Raw genomic sequence first — 18,109 nt, forward strand, 5'->3', positions numbered from 1 at the left:
AGAATCTTCTTAACTCTTACTCATTTCTCAAACCTCTTTACAAGTCTGTAAAGAATTTTGTAGCAGCCATGTTAAATGACAGGGGCAGGGCATTCCAGGCCAGGCATTGCCATCCCTGCTTGGATATGGATATTTTTACAGGATCCCTACTCGAGCTTTACAAACAGCACAATCCTAACCATATCTACTCAGAAGTAAGTTCTCTTGAGTTCTATGGGGCTTAGTCCCTTAGTAAGTATGTGTAGAATTTCATCCTTCAGGGATATCCATCTTTACTCCTGAGTGCTCCCATCTAACATCTCCTTCTAACATATCCACAACACTAGGGCAATGGCCTTCTGGTGACTGTCCTGGCCTGAGGGCACTTAAACCCTTCTTGCCAGAAGCAAGTAGGCTAGATTAAATGTTCCCTACCCAGGCTCCCTAAGCAAGTGAGAAGGAATGATTCCATCACTTCAGCTGGACCTAGGAACACCTTCTTTTAGCTAAGATTTCTATCTTAATGTCCAATCAAAGAAATGTTTGTTTGACTTGTATGCTCCAAGAACTGTGGTTGATGCTTAACGTATCATGCTTAATGATATCACTAGGGCCCACCCCTGAAATCTCAGGGCTTGGGATGCTTCTCACCTGGCAACTCTACTTCATGTCTTTTGATTTCATGGTTACGGTCAAAACATGAGACAGTTTAGGCCTGTTGTTCAATGTGGAACATGTGAGGCCCTGGTAAGGTGACCACCTTTTTACTGGCCTCCTTCCTTGGCCACTCTGTTTTATAGCAGGTAGTATTATGTGACTGTAGGAGTATGCACATGTGAGGTATGGTGCCAATATACACCATTTAAATGCTAAAGAGTGGTTTCATTATTTTTTTAAAGAAAAAAATATATCGTTTTAAATATATATTGTTTTAAATTTTTAAATTGTGTTTTAAATTGTTTTTTAAAAGATGTATTTTAAATTGTATTTGGTTTTCGTTATTGTAACCGCCCAGAGAGCTTTGGCTATGGGGCGGTATACAAGTTTAATAAATAAGATAACTTCTGTTGTATTTATCTTAGCTTAATAAGCAAAAGGCTCATTCAGCTGAGAGATTTCCTACAAATCAGACGAGTGACAAGTAGCTTCTCTCTTTTTATCACTTATATCTCAAAGCTCCATGCAAGGTAAAATAAAAAACCCCAAATAAAAAAAATACTGTTAATATTACGCTTTACAAAGGATGGAAGAATAACTGCAAAGCACTGGGTTTGGTAAAGTGTACTAACGTGCAACAGAACAAACAAGGGACATTTAAAAAGCAATTTGTACAAAGCCAGTAGGCAAAAAAGAAGCCCAAGACAAGCTATGGGGAAGGGGGTGGGATTTCCAGAAAATAGGGAAGAACTTGCTACACTTTGGTTGTCTGCAGGATTTGGAGAAAAGAGAGCAAGAGGATAGAAGAACAAAATAATCTAACAGTTTCCCTCTGCTTCTGCTTCTTCTAAAACTGCTTGCCTAATTTCCTTTGCAATTAAAGAAATGTTCCTTTTTTAAAAAAAAAACATGATTTCCACATACACACACTGTGGTATGTACATGTTGAAAGGATGTCTAATTTGGAATAATTATATTGATTATTGATTATCTTTCTATGTATCTCAAAACTAGGCTACATTCCAGTTTTAGCTATAAACACACGCAGGGGGGGCAGTCAGTCTTAAACCTTTCACTCCAGCTAACTTCAGTAGGGAGAGATTTACAGCTGGGCTTCTCTCTCCAGTTTAAATAAATGAGGTAAACAAGTTTGTAACTTTGCCTAGATTTTTTAAATTAAAAATATTTAATAATATTACTGTTCTGTCTCAAACAGAGGTACTTGGGGCAACTTACTTAATTCACAAAGCCACTTTAAAACTTTTTAAAAAACAATAACAGCAACAAACATTGTTTCCATGGTTCACAACCATTTATCTGCATTTGGACAGATCTGAAACTCAGGGTCATTGCCAACTTTTTTGCTGGCTCTACTGTGCACCTTTAACATCAGCCTCGCATGCAGAAATTAAGCATGTGATGCTTTCCCTATCATTATACCTCATTGCCAGGAAAAGCTTCAGGTGCTAAATTTTTGTTTATCAGGTTGCTGTTATTAAGTTGATTTCTGTTTCATGTTCTTTTGTGCTGAAACTGAGAACTTCAATGCTGAGGAGATACAGGAAGTCAGGACAAGATGGAGAGGGTGCAAATGCATGGGCAGCTGTGACTGGTGGAGCACAAGGCAGGGAGCCCAAACAGTAGGTGGAGCCAGGGCCAAGGACAGTGTCATGGCCCCGTCAGAGGACTCCTCAGATGAGGATGACTCGGGAGTAACAGCAGCAGACCCAGGAGCAGCAGGAGACACGGAGGAGCCTCCTGAGAATCCAGTTCCTTCTGCCCCTCAGCTGCAGAGCACCCCAGGGACAGCAGAGGCCCTGCAGCCAGACACAGACAGTGAACAGGATACTCCCCCCTCACCTGCAGAACATAGACAGCAGAAGGTCAGGCAGAAGAGAGGCAGGCCTGTCTCCTTAAGGCCCAAACGCTGAGGGCTCACACCTGCTGTCCATCCTGCTCTTTATAAGGCACACCTTGGCTGCAGCTTGCTGCTGACTGTAACGTCAGGCGTGGCTTTGTGTAGACCTAGTTTCCCTGCGGCATCTCTTTGACTGATCTCCTTGGCAATTGATCCCGGACCTCCACTGACCTCGCTTCTGGACTTCTGACTCGGCAAGTACGCTTCGGATAGGCCTGGCAGATTTACAACCCGACTGCTGGCTAAGGACTTTCCTTCCCTGCCAAAGACCCAGGAATTTCCAGCCCCCCCTGACACTGCTGAGGCAGTGTAGAGCTGACAGACAGGCAGAGTTAACTTGTTCTAGTTTTGTCCCCATCGTCCTCCCAACTGAGTTCTACCAGGGCAATGTTGAGACTTGGCAGAAAGAGGAAGCCAACAGCATCTTGGGCTTCTTGAAAGTAGAAACTGAGGTAGGTGGGAGCTGGCTGATGACAGACTGAGTTGGACAATACCCCATTTGCCCATACAGATCGGCCACCAATGTGCAAATGTCTGCACCTTTCTGAAAATAACTACAACAGGTAGCAGTGTACAGACAATGCAAGGAGCTATTGTTGCAAGATTCCATAGGAGGCAGGGTTCCAGTGCCTCAAAGAGTTGTTTAGAAGAGAGCATTTTGGCAAGCACAGCTTCTCCCACATCTGAAGCACCAGGATCAGAAAAGTAGTCCTTTCTAAAAATGCTTTGACACATATGAGCTCTGCACACTATGAACTATTGCAATCTTATCCTGAAGTGACCTATTTAAAAAACAAACAAACAGGATGATAGTTGAGTAAGGCCTTTCCTGTGAGCATGTGGCTGATTTTGCACAGCTTTTAGCCAATACTCCCTTTTGATCCAACCACCTACCAATCTCTCCTGGTCTCAGGTCTGCAAAGTCAACTGCACTGGACATTCCATGTGGTAGCTGTCTGAAGTCAATAACAAAACTGCACTACCATAGAATATTGAGCAAATTGTGTTTGCTACTTTATACATAGGTTGGATTACTGTGTTTAATTTTCTCAATACAAAAGAAAACATTAATCATGTGGAGCTTCAGTGTTTACCTTTGTTCAGTCTTTCCCAACCTTTGGGTCCCCAGATGTTGTTGGACCACAGCATGGCAAAAAGCCAGCAATCATAGGGAATTGTAGTCCAGCAACATCTTGGGTCTCAAAGGTTGGGAAAGGCTGCCTTAGTTCATCTGCAGGGACAAGAAGGTTGCACAACCTCCCCACAGCATTGTCAAATAATTGGGAGGAAAGGATGACTTGCTGTTGTGCCCTTAACCTTGGTCTGCAGAAATCACCAGGTGAAGATTTTCACAGTATTATAACCTTTTTTTGTCTGCACAACCTGCTCTGTCAACCTTTAATGTCTCCTTCCAGCTTACTAAATTATTTGGACAATTAGATCACTGAAAAAGGTCTTCTGCTGCTAAGAGATCTGAACCTTTTTCTCATTCAAAGTATAACTCATAGTATAAGCACAGGAATTCCACACAGCACTTAAAGTACCATTGTATTGTGAAGCAATGCCTTTCCTCATGGGGAGAAATTCTATTCAGTTTGCATTTGGGGAGAAATTGCAGTTTGCAGATGGGAATAAATTCTATTCAGTTTGCATTTAAATTTATTTGTTTGTTTGTTTGTTTGTTTCTTTATTGCATTTGTATACCGCCCCATAGCCGAAGCTCTCTGGGCGGTTTTCAACAATTAAAAACATTAAAAACGAATATACAAGTTTAAAAATATGTTTTTTTTAAAAAAAAGCAATTTAAAAATCTACCTTATTTGGTCTGAACTGAAACACAGCCATCCTTCGAAATTTGCACTTAATTTGAATTTTTCAATGCAGTTCTCCAACCAAGCAGGTTTTTACAAAAATGGAAAACATTTGAGGAACATATTCATAAAAATATGTTAGTGAAAATAACATACAAAATGCACTGTATTATGCATGAGAAAGCGAAATAACCTAAATTGACAGATCCTTCTATCCATAGCCAAGATTCTTCTATAATATCATACGAACATAAGAAGAGTCCTGCTGAATCAGACCAAAGGTCCATCTAGTCCAGCACTCTTTCTCATAGCGGCCAACCACATGCCAACAAGAAGCTCATCAGTAGGACATCAGCACAATAGCCCTGTCCCATCCATGATCCCCACCAATTGGTTCACAGTTGTTTATTTTTTCCTATTTATCACACCTACACACTGTTACTAATGCATCAACTTAGATGAAATTACAAAGACAATGATGTAAAATTGGGTTTAAAAAAAAAATCCATGCCAATTACAGCCACAGCTCACCAGAAGAAATCAGTGCCGGTCCAAAAAGATAGTGGACTGACTAATTCAGTTGGAATCTGGTACTAAGTCCAATTTAGGGGATATTCTCCCTCATCCCTAGCATCAAATAACTTTCATCTCATTAGTAACACCCAGCAACATTTTAGAACATAATATGTTCTTATTAATGAAGACTAAACCTGGAGACCAATAAGGTGAGAGGAAGAGGTTACAAAGTGGTAGCAAGGGGAAGCCTCTCCTGTAGCTCATTTTCCACCAGGTTGCTAATTATGTTTGGGAAAGAGGGAGGAGGCAGAGAATGAAGGGGGTTAATATAAAAGCCTTTGAATGGACTAAATCTTCTGAAGATTTTCCTCTTTCAATCATTTTATTAAGATAATACAAACACTCAATCTAAACAAAAGATAGGTAAACCCTCCCAACCCCCTCCAACCACATTAACACATTCCTTTCCCTTACATTCTCTTTTTTTCTTTACAGGAAATCGGTTCATACCAATCCCAAATTCCAAGAAAGCATAATAGTCCAATAATCATCCAGTGGCTGGTTGTAGATTGCATGAGTATGAAGCACTGGAACAAAGGACACAGCATTTACAGTAGGGCCCCGCTCATACAGCGGGTTACGTTCCGGACCCCCGCTGTAAAGCGAAAACCACTGTAAAGCGGATCCCATTGACTTACATTGACCAAAATGGCGCCCGGTGGCAAAAAACCACCATAAAAGCGGAACAAGTGCTGTAAAGCGGGGCCTTTCTACAATTCATAACTGCTGTATTAGTGGAATGCTGTAAAGCGAAGCGCTGTAAAGCGGGGCCCTACTGTATATTGTCACATGATCAAGACATGCAGCTTTTTAAAGATGCTGCTGATAACATGTCCAGTTTCATTAATGTAAGCAGGAATGTAGCGAGACAATTTTCATTGGGTGGGCAGAGTAAAAAATTGGGGGGACAGAAGGGTTGGAGCATCAGTCACTAAAAAAGAGGTTTCTAGGAGGGAAATTGTCTTAGGTAATGACAAAAATAAACCCCAATTTATGCATTTTAATTATGAACCATGATTTGTGAAGTTTACGAAAAAGCAAATCAAATTAAAATACAAAATTTTCTACATGCAAAACAGTTATGTAAACTAAGAGTGACGAGGAAATAAATGTATATTGTGCATGCCATCCTACCATAATGATCTGAACTGTTAATAAAGTCTAATGGACCATCATTTCTCTGCAAACTTGCTGTTTCATTTGAAGCTGTTCACTTTAAATTCCTTCAAATATGTTACTTACAAAAGCCAAGATCACTACATTTGCTGCCTGAAGACAGCAGGTGCCAATGTGGCTTCACAAAAAGCTTAGATATGACCTGAAAACAAAAAAGGACACATGCAGGAAGCAGAAGGAAGGCCAGGCCACAAAGGAAGAGTACAGACAGGTAGCATGGAATTGTAGGGATGGTGTCAGGAAGACTAAAGCTGAGAATGAGCTCAGGCTAGCGAGGGATGCCAAAAGGAACAAAAGAGCTTTCTTCCAGTACATCCATAGTAAAAAACAGAGAAAAGAAAGAGTGGTACAACTACTGAGTGGGGATGGCAAAATGATAACAGATAACAAAGAATAGCCTACTATGATCAGTCTTCTTCCAAAAGAGGGTCTATGACTCTGGCAAATGTGAAGTTGAAGGGGCAAGATTGCAGTTTGAGATTAATAGACAAATGGTCAAGGAATACCTAATAACTTTGAACAAGTTCAAACCTGCAGGGCCCAACGAACTTCATTTTAGAGTATTGAAGACACTGGCTGAAGAACTCTCAGAACCGCTGTCTATTACCTTTGCGAAGTCAAAGAGGATGGATGAAGTGCCAGATAACTGGAGAAGGCCTAACGTTGTCCCTATCTTCAAAAAGGGCAAAAAGGAGGAACCTGGAAATTATAGACCAGTCAGTCTGACATCAGTCCCTGGGGAAATTCTGAAGCACATTATAATGTGGTCAATCTGTAAGCACTTTGAAAATAATGCAGTGATTACTAAAAGCCAACATGGATTTATCAAGAACAAATCCTGTCAGACTAATCTTACCTCATTTTTTGATCAGGTAATTTTTTGAATCTCTGGCAGACTGTGGGAATGCTGTGGACATAATATATCTTGACTTCAGCAAAGCTTTTGACAAAGTGCCCCATGATATTCTGATTAGCAAGCTAGCTAAATGTGGCCTTGACGGAACAACTATCAGGTGGATTCACAGTTGGTTAAAGAATCATACTCAAAGAGTGGTTATCAATGGTTCTCAAACTGGGGGGTGATAATGAGCAGGGTACTGCAGGGCTCAGTCCTGGGCCCAGTCCAACATTTTAATAACTTGTATGAGAAGGTGCAGGGAATGCTTATCAAATTTGCAGATGATATGAAATTGGGAGGGATAGTGAATACCCTGGAGGACAGAAACAAAATTCAAAGGGGTCTTGATAGATTGGAGCATTGGGCTGAAAACAACAGAATAAAATCTAAGAGGGATAAGTGCAAAGTTCTACACTTAGGAAAAAGAAACCAAATGCACAGTTATAAGATGGAGGATACTTGGTTCAGCAATACTACATGTGAGAAGGATCTTGGGATTGTTGTTCACAGAATCTGAGCCAACAGTGCAATGTGGCTTCAAAAAAGGCAAATGGTTTTAGACTTCATTAACAGTATAGTTTCCAAATCGCCTGAAGTTCTCCTCTAGTTTGAGTACTGTGTCAAGTTCTGGACACCACACTTTAAGAAGGATTGAGACAAACTGGAACGGATTCAGAGGAGGGCAATGAGGATTATGAGGGGACTGGAAACAAAACCCTATGAGGAGAAATTGAAAGAACTGGGCATGTTTAGCCTTGAGACAAGAAGACTGAGGAGAGATATGATAGCAGTCTTCAAGTACTTGAAAGGTTGCCACACAGAGGAGGGCCGGGATCTCTTCTTGATCAACCCAGAGTGCAGGATACGGAATAATAGGTTCAAGTTACAAGAAGCCAGATTTTCACTGGACATCAGGAATAACTCTCTGTTAGAGAAGTACTACAATGGAACAATTAATTAGGGATGTCTTGGGGTCTCCAACACTGGAGACATTTAAGAGGTAGCTGGACAGGCACCTGTCAGGTATGCTTTAATTTGGATTCCTGCATTGTGTAGGGGGTGGGACCCAATGGCTTTATAGCCCCCTTTCAACTCTACTATTCTGATTTTATGAAGTTAGTGCTTCTCTTATGAACAACTGAACAGCTATATAGTGTCAACACGTGTCAAAGTTAAGAATGAATTTTCACACACAGCTGTAGAGGCACCAAAGGTGAGTCCTGCAGCATACAAAGTATGCATGCATGGAAATGTTTCCTCGTACAGGTACAATGTTTTAGGAAGCTCTGAACTGTAAGTTCAGTTCTCCTGAGGCAGCTGCTTCCCAAAACTAACTACCCTGGTCTCCTTTGCCATAGAAGGAAAGCAATTAAGAGAAGTTTCACTTTAAAAATTAAATAAATATCACTTTTCATAAGGAAACAATTGACAGCATGACACATAGGAACTATATGTCTCTCTGAACTACAGGTGTACTACAGGTACACACAATCTCTGTTCCACAGAAAGGCCCTGGGCCGGCCAGCTAACACTGCTTCTGATGGCTCTACCAGCAAATCTCATGAACCCAAATTTGGTAGTAAGGTGCATTATTATTTTTCAACCTTTTTAAGAAACTAAGGAAGAAATGCCCCACAGACACACGCGCACACAGTATTCCAGCTCCCCATTGCCTGGGCTGATTTAGTAAGGTCTCATTAGGCTCACCCACATCTCTGCTTCTTCTCAGGTCCTGCCCTGGACTAGGCTAGGTTGCTGCACAGTCTAGGCCCAAAAGCCTAGGCACACCCACCAGACGCACTAATAACACACTAATAACCAGAGGCTGGTTGAGCATTACAGAGGAGGGGGAGACATACTGCAGTGCGTCAGAATACTGTCCTTCCCGCCTTTTCCTCCAATTTCAAACCCTTCGGTTTGCCAATTCCCTCCTCCATCCATCAAGACTTGCGTTCACTTCATTCACACCTGTGGTTCTTATATTTGCTGTGTTTGCATTCCCTTGGTAGCTTTGCCCTGCCCCTCTCTTTGGATGCCTAAAGTGTATTTCTAAAAGCTCAACTGAAGTTTTAAGTTACTGCAATGCTGGAAATTTGGGGATTGAAGAAAAGTTTCATTGGGGGGCAGAATGATCATGGGGGGAATACCCTCATTTGCTGCCTTCTGGGAGGAAGGGCGGGATATAAATCAAATAATAAATAAATAATAAATTTGCCTCCTCTGTTGCTACACCCCTATAAGAAATAAACTTCCACCAAGTGGTGTAAAATGCTTAAGGCTTCTGAATTTATTTCAAAACTTGTAAACTATTACAGGCAATAGAAAATAAATAAATAAATAAACAAACAAAGAGATAGATAGATAGATAGATAGATAGATAGATAGATAGATAGATAGATAGATAGATAGATAGATAGATAGATAGATAGATAGATAGATAGATAGATAGATAGATAGATAGATGAAAAACAGGAAAATCATACTATACTTACAATCTCAACAAAAGGATTAACATCCAAATGAATAAAACAATAGCAGTCGTGCTGTAATCCTTAGAAATAATCCTTGCAGTTTCAGGTAGTAAGTTGTTTTCTTGTTCTCACTGGTACTGACAGAAATTTACCAACTGTCACTGACACCCTTGGTGTTTTGTTTTCCATTAAATATTTGACATAAAACTGAACTGACCTTCATGGTATATTGGTCAGTAATTGACTCACTCACACCCATATACACACGAACACAGACATGCTTCAGTTGAATCAGATAAAAGTGGAAGCTAGCAGAAACAGAGAAAGATGAGCCAGAATAGCATTCCTGTTTGATGGAATGCAATTTGGTTCTGCATAGGAGGGCCTAGTTGGCTGTCTTTCCTTCTACAGCTCAATTGCGTTTTGGTTCTTCAGATGGTGTGGTGGCATAACTGGGCAGGATGTAGTTTTGTTATTATAGCAGAGCCATTGGTATCACTTGACCTTCCCTTGGTCCACCAACTGAGCTGTATCACATTGGGGGAGGGATGAACTTTTTTTTAATGAGAGCAGCCCTTGTTCCCACAATACAAGGGATCAGAAAGGACCCAGAGAGAGAGAGAGAGGAGTGCAGAAATAACTAGTTTGTTAAGACTGGTAGTTGAAAAAATACAGAAACGTAAGGTTTATTACTACAAAGACAAAAAGTCATACATGCTGAAGCAGCCATGCAGCTTCCACTCAGGGAGCCATTACTAACTGAAAAGACAGAAAGAGAAGGTAGGAAGCGGAGGAGCAAAGCCTGCAGAAACAACAAATACTTTAACGGAGGAATCATGAAAAATAAGAGTTAAAAAAAGAATAAAAAATTAGGAATGGACTGGGATTGATTGGTAAAGGATAGAAAATAAACAAAAGCTGAACAAATGCCACTCAACCCCTACTGAGTTGCAAGCCATCAATCAGTTGAAGACCAGTGATTTAGATGACTGGGAATTCTTTACAGAGACTTGGATAGCGGCATGATATGACTCAGGTCCAGGCTATTTGGCAGATCGTATCTCCCTACATGAACCTGCCTGGGATTTGAGATCTTCAGGTGAGGCCCTTCTTGTGCTCCCCACACCTTCGCAAGTACATATGACGCGGACACGAGATAGGGCCTTTTCGGTGGCCGCCCCTAGGCTATGGAACTCCCTTCCGAGTGAGGTGCAATTAGCTCCCTCCTTGCCGTCTTTCTGGCGACAAGTAAAGACTGTTTTATTTCAACGGTATTTGGGATAGAGAACGACTAGGATTAAGTGTCCTAGGATTGGTGACTACATTATATGGTTTATTATTTTAAATTGTCTGCTGTTTTTAACGTATGTTTTATGGTTTTAATTTTTCTCAAAGTTTAATTCTATTTTTAATTGTATACTTTGTATGTTTTAATGGTGTTGTTTTTAGTTGTAAGCTGCTCTGAGTCCTATTGGAAAAAGGGCGGGGTAGAAATAAAGTTTATTATTATTATTATTATTACTACTTTTTGGGGCCATGTAATTATAACTGTGATTTATTACTTTTTAAAAGTAATCTTCCAGGCTCTGGTTGTTACATACCATTGGGTCCAGGGTAGGGTTGCCAGGTCGGAACCATTCACAAACCTGAGAAAATGGGGGCGGGCCCTAGTGATGTCATGGGGCGGGCCCTAGTGACATCACGGGGTGGGCCCTAGTGACATCACGGGGTGGGCCCTAGTGACATCATGGGGTGGGCCCTAGTGACATCATTAAACATGATACATTGTATCAACCACAGTTGCTTGGAGCATACCATTCAAAAAAAATTCTCTGGAGATTAAAATAGAAATCTTACCTAAAATAGGGTGTTCCTAGGTTCATCTGAAGTGACAAAGTCATTCTTTCTCACAAGCTTAGGGTGATGCAAAATGGAAATGGACTGCCTTCAAGTTGATCATGGTAAGCAGTATTCAGACAGAGCTGGTTTACTATTGCCTTCCTCTGAGTCTGAGAGGCAGTGACTGGCCCAAGGTCACCCAGTGAGCTTCATGGCTGTGTGGGGATTCAAACCCTGGTCTGCCAGGTCACAGTTCAATGCCTTTAGGGAACATTTAATCTAGCTTACTTGCTTCTGGCAAGAAGGGTTTTCGTGCCCTCAGGCCAGGCCATTATTGGAAGAAAGAAGCTCAGTGTTGCAGAGATGTTAGATGGGAGCACAGATAGATGCCCCTGAAGGCAGCAACTGTAAACATGCTTATTAAGGAACTAAGCCCCATAGAACTCAATAGGAATTACTTCTGAGTAGATATGGTTGCAGCCATGTTAAGGACAAGGGAGGGCATTCTAGGCAAGCAGTTGGCAACTGCCTGTCAGCATTGTGCTGTTGCTAAGACTTGACTGGGGATCATCCACAAAGTTATCCATAAGGCACTGCAACTTTATGTGTTGGCTGGCTACTGCAGTGGGTGTCCCCTAATATTTATGGCCATACAAGCAGGGTGAGTGTAGGCAGCAATTGCCTTTCTACTTTACGAGGCCTTATATAGGACCGACAGGCAGCAGGAGAGAGGGGAGGACCAGAAAAAGAAAAAGAACAAAAATAAAAATAAAGGAAGAGAGCGCCTCCTCCTAAGCAATAAGCATGTGCACTGTGCAGAGCGCCTGCCTCCGTTTCCCCCCGAAGCCGCCCCACCCAGCCTCGACGCCAGCGCCTTCTGGGCCAGGCAACCTTGGTGATCTCTGGGCCGCTTCAGCCCTGGCACCTCTCTGCCCTCCCCCCCCTGAGAAAAATCAACTCATTTGAAATGTGGTGTTGGAGGAGAGCTTTGCGGATACCATGGTCTGCAAAATAGACAAATAATTGGGTGTCAGAACAAATTGAACCAGAACTATCACTAGAAGCTAAAATGATGAAACTGAGGTTATCATACTTTGGACACATAATGAGAAGACAGGATTCACTAGAAAATATAATAATGCTGGGAAAAACAGAAGGAAGTAGAAAAAGAGGAAGGCCAAACAAGAGATGGATTGATTCCATAAAGGAAGCCACAGACCTGAACTTACAAGATCTGAACAGGGTGGTTCATGACAGATGCTCTTGGAGGTCACTGATTCGTAGGGTCGCCATAAGTCGTAGTCAACTTGGAGACACATAACAACAACAAATAGCTCCCAAATATCTCCCAAATGTGTCCCTTGCTTCTGATTGCATGGGACAAGAGAGTATGTGACCTATAGCTGTTCATTCACACAATATGCCACCATGGTTTAGCATTACATCTGAACATAACTACTCTGTCTTCAACAGCAGCCAAACAAATTACTTCAAATGCCCATAAGCAAATCAGGATGTGCCAACCAGAAGTATACAGCCTCTGAATGTAGATTCCATTTGCAGCCATGTTAAGGACAAGGGAGGGCATTCCAGGCAAAACAGACAAATAATTGGGTGTCAAAAAAAATTAAACCAGAACTATCACTAGAAGCTAAAATGATGAAACTGAGGTTATCATACTTTGGACACATCATGAGAAGACATGATTCACTAGAAAAGACAATAATGCTGCGAAAAACAGAAGGGAATAGAAAAAGAGGAAGGCCAAACAAGAGATGGATTAATTCCATAAAGGAAGCCACACACCTGAACTTACAGGATCTGGACAGGGTGGTTCATGACAGATGCTCTTGGAGGTCACTGATTCATAGGGTCACCATAAGTTATAATCGACTTGAAGGCACATAACAACAACAACAAACCTCCCTGATAGACTGTGGGATGCTGTGGACACAATATATTTCAACTTTAGCAAAGCTTTTGACAAAATGCCACATGATATTCTGATTAGCAAGCTAGCTGAATGTGGACTGGATGGAACAGCTATTGGGTGGATCCACAGTTGGCTATACAATCATATTCAGAGTGCTAATCAATGGTTTCTTCTCAACCTGGGGGGGGGGGGTAACTAGCTGGCTACTATAGGGCTCGGTCTTGGACCCAGTGCTCTTCAACATTTTTATTAATGACTTGGATGAGGAGGGGCAGGGAATGCTTATCAAACTTGTAGATGATGCAAAATTGGGAGGAATACCTAATTCTCTGGAAGACAGAAACAAAATTCAAAGGGATCTTAATAGGCTGCAGCATTGGGCTAAAAAGAGCAGAATGAAATTTAACAGGGATAAGTGCAAAGTTCTACACCTAGGAAAAAGAAACCAAATGCAGTTATTAAGATGGGGGATACTTGGCTCAGCAATGCTACATGCAAGAAGGATCTTGGGATTGTTGTTGATCACAAACTGAATATGAGCCAACAGTGTGATGTGGCTGCAAAAAAAGCAAATGCTATTTTAGGCTGCATTAACAAAGTGAGTGAAGTACTAGTTCTCCTTTATTCAGCACTGGTTAGGCTTCATCTTGAGTACTGCGTCCAGTTCTTGACACCACACTTTGAGAAAGATACAGCAAACTAGAATGGGTTCAGAGGAGGGTAACGAGGATAATCAGGAGACAGGAAACAAAGTCCTATGAGGAGAGACTGAAAGAACTGGGCATGTTTAGCCTGGAGAAGAGCAGACTAAGGGGAGATATGATAGCACTCTTCAAATACATGAAAGGTTGTCACACAGAATAGGGCCGGGATCTCTTCTTGATCGTCTCAGAGTGCAGGACATGGTATAATGGGCTCAATAATGCTGGAAGCCAGATTTGACTAAACATCAGCAAAACGTCCTAACTATTAGAGCCATAGAGCAATGGAACCAATTACCTTAGAGAGCTAGGTAGGTAGTGGGCTCTCTGACATCAAGGAAGCCACAGACCTGAACTTACAAGATCTGAACAACAGGAACACCACACAAGCAGAGGAAAGTACAAAAGAGAAGAGAGGCAAAGGTAAGTGGGAGGCAGCATGTTATATACAGGGAGACAGTGAGCAAAGGATTTCATATAACAATCCCACCGAGCCACCCATCCCAAAATGACAGATCAGGCTCTATACCTCAGGAGTGCTTTCCTGCTAGCAGGATGGGATTGGAAATCCAAACATTAAATCCCATTCAGTTGTGCAGCTCACTCTGATAGGCAAGTCACATGCTCTCTCACAGCCTAACAATAGTTCACAGGGTTGATGTGAAGCTATAGTCCTGCTCTGATCTTATTGGTGGAAACTATAAATGTAATAAGCATGCATTTACAGCAACAAGGAAATGCCAAGTCTTGTTTGTTTTTTCTTCCTCCCTATCCCCATTTTCACTTGCTTTTAACTCCAACATTTACTATTAGTTAACAGGCAATTTACCAAATGTGAACGAGTAACAGCCAGCATTTCTTTTCCTCTCTGTGTTTTAACTTTTTGCTGGCTGGGATGAATGTGGCGAAAGACGTAGAAGTGGAAGGGGAGAGCAGCTTGTAAAATAATCACTTCTGCCTCCTCTTCCCAGATGCCAAATCTCAGAAGCAGTGTTACAGTGCTGTTTATATATATATAAACAATAATCCCATGTTTGTTTATTTGGACGTAAGAGCTAGTATTTTTATTTACTTACATAAAACATTTGTACACTGCCTTTCTTCTTCAATACCTTCTCCACAAGACGACTAAGTTTAATGGGCTATATAAAACATCACTGTACCCTATGATTTTCTAAGTTACTGTAGCCCAGGCCAGTAGCCAGGGGCTTCGGCTGGAGGAGGTTACTGGTCCCCATCCCCCTAATTTTTTTCTGCCCACAATATGTATTAAAAATAATTAAATGTATTACTTTTTTCTGGCTTCCCTACGCTTTTTGGTGCCTCCCAAATGTTTAGACTGACTATGTGCCTGCTGTACCTTGCAATGGGGCTTCAACATTCCAGACTGTTCTTTTCCAAGATCATGCATCTTACCTTTGGTAGCTGGATACCTCCTCTTTCAGACTGTTCCCCCCCTTTCAAACTATTAATCTGCATCTCTCTACCTATGTATTACCTTCCCTGCCTATTTACATTTTCTGCCTTAGGATGCAATCTTATGCACTTACCTAGGACTTACTTACAAGCAGACATGTAGAAGAATTTGCCATTATTTATTTTGTATTCCACCCTAGCAAAGTAAGCTACAACCACATCTACAGATCATGCAATTAAAAAAAATATTTTCTATGTTACAGCTGCTTTGTATTTGCATAATAATAATTTGCACGTTTCCATATTTGCATTAATAACAATATGTTTCTGTTGCAACAGACATTTACTAAATCTACATATTTATTGGCTCACTTTCCTCCAAGGAACTCCAGAAGGCATAAATAGTTCTCCTTCATGTCCATTTTATTCTCACAACCCTTTGAGGTGCATTAAATTGAGAGAGAGACAGTGACTGGCACAAGATCACTAAGAAACTTTTATAGCAGTGTGAAGCTTTGAACAAAAATCATCCTGGTTACTGTCCAAATACTTTCTAGCTGATACAAGTACAGTGGCTATTTATTGTCCTGGTTCTACCCTACAGATCCTCCACCTGCCTTTCATTTCCTCTAACCTCCATAGTCTCTCCAGTCAATCCCCCTTTTTAAAAGGTCTTGTTCCTTCCCACTCTATTTTCTATATTTTGGTATATGCATTTTCTTTGCTGCTTGCCTTTTTAAAAAAACCAGTACCGCTGGTTTGGACTGAGAAAAAGGTGTGTGGCTTTGCTCTAACTCCCGTCTCAATAATAATAAACGGGCAGGCAACCTGTCAATTAGTACAGGCTCCATCTACGCAAAAGAGGAACGTGTAACGATTATTTTCTTCCGCTGGCTTTTCTTGCTAGGTTACTCACTGCTCCCCCAAATCGCCCCCGTTCCCATTTCTCCCAGGTAGGGAGGAAAGAGCGTGCTGAGTCTCCTACCTGCCTGCTGGGAAGCCTCAGCTGAGGCGTTGCGTGATCCAGAAGAGCACCGGAAGTGCCCTCTCACTGATGGGAAAAATCGCCAAAATAAAATAACGTTTGATATTGTTTTTAAAATAAATAACTTCGTTTAGGCTAGGCAGGATTTCATTTCTTTTTTTAAAAAAAGCAAAACGTTAAACATGTAAAAGTGAGCTATTTTACTTTTAAACTATTGAGGAGGGCAGGCGGGGGGAGAAAATGGGGGTGGGGGCAGGGAGAGTGAGTGATCTCTTACTTTTAAACCATTTAGGAGGGCAGGCGGGGGGAGAGAATGGGGGTGGGGGCAGGGAGAGTGAGTGATCTCTTACTTTTAAACCATTTAGGAGGGCAGGCGGGGGGAGGGAATGGGGGTGGGGGCAGGGAGAGTGAGCAATTTTACTTTTTACTGCTGGGGGGGGTCCCTGCAGGGGTGGCAGCTGCTCAAGTCCTCCTGTCTGTCTGCACTGCAGTCCCTGCTGCCTGACTGATAAAGAGCGGGAAGGCGGCCAGCTACAGCCCAACAGTATGCATGTGTCAATCACGCATGTGTGGCTGAGGGGGCCAATGAAAAGCTGGAGATCCTCCAGTTTAAACAAAGTATTGCCGGAGGCCAGAGACGGCCCCCTTTTGCCGGAGACTCCAGCAGAAAACCGGAGACCTGGCAACCCTAGTCCAGGGCTGGCTTTTTCAGGAGTGGATGCACTATCACCTCTTCAAGATGGCAGGCACCACCTTATCTTACAATGATGCATTTACCACACCCTGAGCCCAATCAGGATGGTACATTGGACACCTCAGCTGGAACTGCTACAGTTGTGCCATCTGAGTCACAATAGAGTTGAACAACCTTATCTTTAAAGTGGTGGGCACACCATTCACAGTTGGCCTCCATGTGCTCCAGAGGCCTATCCCCATATCTAGTATTACAAGCCTCTGGACCACACAGAAAAGCTTGGCTGGTCAACTACTTGAGGAGGCAGCAAAGAGCATCTTCTTAGCAGCCTCCACTGCTACTTGGTAGGTACAGTGTTCGGTTAGCTTCAGAGTGAGTTCACACCACTTATGGTCTAGTCCAATGGTTCTCAACCTGGGGGCCATGACACCCAGGGGGACCTCAATGTAATCCAGAGGGGCCGCAAACAGTAAATAAATGAATTATTTTTAAGTCTTCATTTCCTGGACACTATCTGCTCCCCACTGCTGCTGCAGATGACACTTGCTCCAAACAAGAGGGGAGGACTATTGCTGAAGAGCCAGAGCATCTTTCAGGTGTGCCGAAACCAGGCATCTGCCTATAAAACACATGGCAGATGCCAAAGGAGGCTTATGGTGGAGCTACCAGGAAGAAGAGATTCCTGTCTCCTTGCACTGCCCCTGCTGACGATACTCTTACTCAGAACAAGAGGAGAGGGCTTTTTGTGAAACAAAAAGAAGCAAAACTGCAGGGAAAGGTTGCTTTCCCCCTTCCTTCCTGGCAGCCAGCCTGCCTGCTTTTCTTAGCGCCTGATTCAGTGCCGTCTCCTTTTAAAAATTATTCTTATCTGCAAGGCCGCCCAGATCTCACCTTTGGCCCGGATGGAACCAAGGAGCAGTAAGGCAGCTCAGGACTTGCTGCCCCCCTCCATCTCTGAGGCTAAGTGTGTGTGCCAGCACCCCCCATTTCTTCCACCTACACTCTGCCCCCCAATCTCTCTGTCCAAGATGCTGCAGTAGTTGAGGGCTTACCGG

This window comes from Rhineura floridana, chromosome 11, assembly GCF_030035675.1.
Source record: "Rhineura floridana isolate rRhiFlo1 chromosome 11, rRhiFlo1.hap2, whole genome shotgun sequence".
In the NCBI taxonomy this organism is placed as follows: domain Eukaryota; kingdom Metazoa; phylum Chordata; class Lepidosauria; order Squamata; family Rhineuridae; genus Rhineura; species Rhineura floridana.